Raw genomic sequence first — 6066 nt, forward strand, 5'->3', positions numbered from 1 at the left:
GCTACAGACATATTTAGTCCACTCTGGTTTGTCTGATGGCCTTAGGGAATCCAGCAAACAGAATAGAAGTGTCTTTTCTCACAAATGGCCTGTTGAAGTCAGCAGTCTGTTAGGAACTAGATATTGGTTCTAGATTTCCTGCCCACTGCTCTGAGAGCTTTTCCTCCACATTTCTTCAGAGCTGTCCTACAATGCTCAGAACTCTTTAGCCTCCTGCTTAAGCTGATTTCATCAAACTTTAACTTGCTCACATGGGAAAGCCAAGGGCATCCATCCATGGGAGTATGAAGAGATGAAGCAACTGTTGTCAAAGTAGGAAGTCTTCCAGTGATTGCAGTGTGGATACTGGAACATGCTCCAGGAAAAATCCCCAGAAGAATGACTTTCCTGATACAATGAAGGCTGAAACTCTCTGTATGCAGTGACTATTGCTGTGGTACTGCTAAATGACAAAGGAACTGGTGGTAATTGGCTGCCACTTTTCACCTTCAAGACCTCATGGTGTGCCCATCTTACTGTGGTGTGGGTGACTGATAGTCCCCACCATCCTGAAGCTATGGAACAGTTTCTGTGAAATGGATGGAGTCACATCTTAGTACTTCTCTGGAAGTGGGAGCAGTTTGGTGGAAAAAAACCATTTCATAGTGAGTGATTATGCAATCAAGGGTGAAAATAAAGTAGCAATTACTCTTTTTTCAGATAAGCCAGAGGTGGGGTTGTATATGACCTGTCTTCCTACATACTGTTTGCTTCTTGGTTCAAGTTTCACGTAAGGACTGACAAAACTGATGAAGAATTTCAAAACAAGAATGGGGCAGGAGTTTTGCAACTCTCTTGAGTATATTGGGGCAGTTTCTGTAAAGATCAGTGCAAGTTTAGAAGCCCACAGCTTGTTCAGAGCAGCAACCATCAAGACGTTTCCAGTTGGACCCTGTTTCCTCTTTCCAGGGAGGTCTATCATAGCTTCATAATTTCTAAGTACAGGAAGCCGCTGGAAAAGGTAATTTGATTTGTTTGAATGCAAGGATATGCAGACTAATGGGCCAGTGATTGGAGGGAGAAGGCAGGGCTGCAGATGGGAGGAAAGGGGTCAGGGACATCTGGTAGAGGAACAGTGCCCTAGATGGCTGCATGATTTACCGATACTGGCAAGGGAAAGTGTCTGTTGTTCAGACCTGGGAGAGACTCCCTGTCGCCCTAGGGGAAGGTTATGTAGTTTCCTCATGTTTTGTGCCACAGAAAAGGCCATGTAAAACAGATAATCACCGGCCCCAAGCACCTGATCATATCTACTGGAATAGGGAAGGAATTTTACCATCAAAATTTTCTGCAGGATTGCCTATTCTGAATAATAGATACTCTATTTTGTCCATAACAACACCTTTCTCTCATACCAGCCTGTACAGCTGCTTTTTCTAATATTTCCCTCTCAGGAGCCCCTGCTTGCACTTCTGCTTGGTAGGTCTTGCTCTTACAGGTAGTTGTGGTATATTCAGGTAAAGAAAGCAAAAGGGAGGCTTTCAGAAGAGACTCAGGCTACTTTCCCTTTTATCTTAGATATCTTTATATAGATATTTACACCGATGGCAAGTGGGTGGTAACTAGCCTGTAAATATTCCCCTTATGTCAGTGTCCACTCATGGGTGTAACCAATAGACAAAAGAAAGGTGGGAGGCATCAGGGGTAAGAATCTCCACATTCCAGGACATATACACCAGCATGCCTTTAAGCAGCCCTGCTCTCTGGGATCAAGACCCATTTCTTTCTCTTCTTTTTATTTCCACTGGCTAATAAACTCATCCCAAATCTTAGTGATAGCCTTTCAACAATAGGGGCATCCTGACTGATCACTATAGACCCTTTTTTGAGCTAGCTTGATAGAGGTCATTAATAACATGAGCTGCCACCTCTGAATAAAAGAGAAAAGGTAAAAATGTATGTAATTTGGGTTTCTGATGGACTCCTATCCTCCCAGCCTACACCATGGGTGTGTGCAAGGAATTTCCCATGCAAGCTCATGTGAACAACCAGTATGCAGTCAGGCAGTTTCCAGTAAATAGCTCTACAGACTTCAGAGCCACTGCCCTACAAAAGTCCATTGTTCATATGCAGGATCTGCCTCCCTAGCCATTCATTATAAAAGCACAGATCACAACAGTGGCATGTTTATCTTAGCAGGGTGATAAGTCTAACCAACTGAGTCACAGAGCTGGTTTAGGCTTAGAAATGGGATTACTGCAGCTATTCTGAAACACCTAAAATGCAGGACAAGGCCCAAATACCATGCCAGTGCTCAGGCAACACTTTTAAGGAAGTAGAATGTTACTGGGCTGAGTTTGAACCGGACAAAAGCATTTCATTACAGGAGAATGAATGGAAGACCACTCTGGTGGAGAAGCAGGGGCTTGTTCACAGGCAGCTGTCACCCCAGAGAGTCTGACCTCTTTGGCTGTGCTCTGTGGAGGGGCTGGCTGCTCTACAGGGCAGTGTCTTACCTTCAAAATGCTTGAACTTCCCCCTAGGCTAGAACTAGTGTCTGTGAACACTCTCATACACAGGTTCATGCATTGAAAACTCCAGCCAAAAGTGATGCAAGTCTCAGGAGGTGAGTAACAGCTATAAGAAGTCCAACAATTAAAGGAACTGTTTCTCCAAGTCATCAGCATTTATGAGTGAGTCTGGATTGGCATTACATTATCCTATCCTAAACTGAGTTCTGTCTTTATTATAAAGACAATATTGGTTATTTGGAGAGCTGCATTCAACAGAGCAGACAAATGTCCTGCAGGGAAAGTCCCCTACATGGACATAAGGAAAAAATTTAATTCAAGCCTGTACTCTCTAGGATCTTTTCCCTTTTTACCATAACCTGTCTCCCAACCCAGAAGACAAAGTCTACTCTTCTCCTCTTCCCTAAGTAATAGGAAGTGGAGCTGGAGGAAATGGACCTCATGAGAAATTAAGAGTGGTGTTAAAGGAGGAGACACCTTACAGCCACTGAGGCTAAGAATGATGTAATAACCTGTGAAACAAGACCACCACCTGCAGTTTTCAGGCCACTCCCTAAGGAATCAAAAAGTTTTCTGGCACTCAGGAGATGAGGTAAAAAGGGAGAAGCAGAGAGACAGAAGGCAGGGTGGTGGCTAGGGAACTGCAAAGCAGGAATGAAGGAAGGATGGTGTGCATCAAGGACTTAAAGGAAGATTGAGACAGACAGTTTGGTTCCTCCAGAGAAAGACAGAGAACAGCAGCAGATAGCGTTCAGACAGAAGTGGCATACTCATGTCCATGCAGCTATGCATGCAGAGGGAATCCTGGGAGAACACATGAAAGGACGGCATCTGTGGATGCTTTGCATGGTAGGAGAGAAGTATTTGAAAGGGGACATGGGAAATACAGGAAATTTGTAAATGAGACCTGAAATACTGAAGAAGGGTGAGGTCTTCAAATATTCATAGACAAAGAGGAGATACTTACAGTTCTTGAGCCTTTGACACTACAAAAATTGTTTTGCTCCAACTTTGTGGGCAAAATGTGTTGGCAACTGATTGGCAACTCCCTTACAACTTCCTTCCTAGAAGAAATCAGTTTTTCTTGCTTGATCTGTTCAGTTCACTGTTACCACACTTTCAGATTGTGACCTTCTCTCAAGATGTAACAGGAAATATTTTCCAATGGCCCAGTCAGAAAAGGCTGGGCTCTGCAAGACACATGACATTTATTCACTCCTGCTTCAAATCCAAAATGAGCAAGGCACAAACGCAGGTGAGGGAGGAGGAGAATAAGGAAGTAACATGGCCAGGCTTTCACAGCAAGAGAGGAAATGCTGTGTAGGCAGTCAGCCTTTCTACAGATAGATTCAAGGGGAACAGAGTACCACCAAGGAAATAACCAATTAAAAACCTCCTAAGACAGAAAATCCCATGATGAGTGTCCTGGGTGTTGTGGGGCTTTCTTCTATTATAGTTAAAATTACTGCCTAAACAATAAATTTGACTAGAGTAAATAGGGAAATGATAATTATGAAGCACAAAAACCTCCAAAGATTAGCCTCTGGTGCTATAATCTTTTGTGCAAAGACTGCCCTCATTTACCCTGAGAAAATAAACAGGTGAAAACAAATGTAATCACCTGTGGGAGTGAGTAATGAATTTAACCAGCCTCTTCCTTGTCCAGTGTTTATGATCGTGCTCTGCAAGTAGTTTTCATTTGGTGGTTGCAGTCTTCTGTGTGAAACCTAATCCCTAAATACAGCTCATGCTCCTGAGGCTCACTTAATCTTGGGCTGGCAGAAAGAATGAAAGAAGTGTCAAGGGTGATACACAGCAGGCCTGCTGGAGCTTTAGCTGCCTGGTACCAAAGGAAAAGATCCTTGGCCTTATCAGATCCCTTTGGTAAAGGCTCTGCACATTCCTAAGGAGGGGCTTGGGACCAGTCATTTGGTTAACCCAAAGCCCTGGGCAAGGGATGTGGAACAGGCTGAACGCCTTTGATCAGTGGAAAGAAGAGAAAAAAAGCCCTACACACACAAATTACCACTATCCCCCATATGCTCTCCAATACCATGATGCTGAGAAGATGTGATGAATTAGGAGTCAGGAATTCCTCCAGAGCTGAAGCGCTGAACCTGTCCAACACTGCATTTTGAAAATGGTGTCCGGTTAATGATGATGTTTTTTTAAGCTTTCTTGTTATTACTGCTAATGTCAAGACAGAGAACTAAAATAAATAGTGTTCTTTGCACTATTCGTGGTTCTTACCTGTGCTGGAGTGGGTGATAATTGTGCTTTGGTTTGGGATAAGCATTATTCTTACATATTCTCAATATTTTTTCAGTTGTTTTAGACCTGTGACTGCAAATTCCTAGAATTTTGCAGACCTTTTCTAAGCTGTCCAAAACAGAAACAAGCATGTTATTACAGGTGTAAATTTCTTCTGAAATACTGTCATGTGAAAATTGCAAGGATCCATAAACCTGAAAAGATGGGGGAAAGTAGCACCAGTTTGGTCTAAGCTCCTTGTAGAGGCTTAAAACCACTGCCAAACAAGAGCAGCATTATGATCTCACTCAAGGAGTTTGCATGCTGAGCATAGTAGCCTGTAAAATAAAAAGCCATTATCTAGACTTGCAACATAGAAGTACCAGTAACAATAGAGAATTAAAAGATTATGTTTTCTGCATTATTTCATTTGAGAAGATTATAAGGCAAAAGAAGAAAATGAAAAGGCACATACTGCAATGTTCTCCAAAACAGAAACTGGCTGTGACCTCTTAAATGTTTTGAATGAATTTATGCATTAAATCTTCCTCCCCTTATCTGTGAATGTCCCTGTGGGAAGCAAAATTGTGCCATCTAGTGGGATTTATACCAAGTCGTAGCTGTGCGTTCCCAAAGGACACTGTGGACACCCTACAGTCCTGTTTACATCATAGCATGGAGGCTTTTGGATTCCCCTTTGCCCCCAAGTTCAAATCCCTCCTCTGCCACAGATGTAGGAAGGGTCCATTCACCCTGGCGGTCTTAGGGCCAGAGAAGGGAAGGGGAACTTGCTTTTCCAGTTATCTGTTCAATCCACCTTTGGTTTTTTTGGCTTCTGCATTGATGAGAAAGATGGGGGAAAATAATTTTAATGAGTACAATTTGGTAAACTTGAGGGACCAAAGCCCCAGGGTTCCCCATGAATGAAGGGTGTCCCATTTGCCAAGCAGCCACCAGCTTTGGGAATCTGTGCTGCCCAGTTATGGAGTGGTGTATGCAGACAGAGCTGTAGCACTATCTCATTTCCTAGCATGCTTTTGTAACCATAGTTAAGCAAGAGGCTTGGTATAGATTTCAGTGCAGCTTTTAATCTTTGTCCCTTATGGACTTGTGTTTCTTTATGACAGAAAGTGATTTCACAGCTTGCAATTTTTTTCTTCTGTGCTGATCATAGTAGAGAGCCATATAATATATTACTTCAATACTCAAATAGGTGCAAGAGTTGCAAGAGACTCATATACCTCTGTAAAAAACATGATAGGTGGCCTTGGGACTGCTGTCTATTGCCTGAGTAACAAGTGAATGA

This window comes from Zonotrichia leucophrys, chromosome 3, assembly GCF_028769735.1.
Source record: "Zonotrichia leucophrys gambelii isolate GWCS_2022_RI chromosome 3, RI_Zleu_2.0, whole genome shotgun sequence".
Classification (NCBI taxonomy): Eukaryota; Metazoa; Chordata; class Aves; order Passeriformes; family Passerellidae; genus Zonotrichia; species Zonotrichia leucophrys.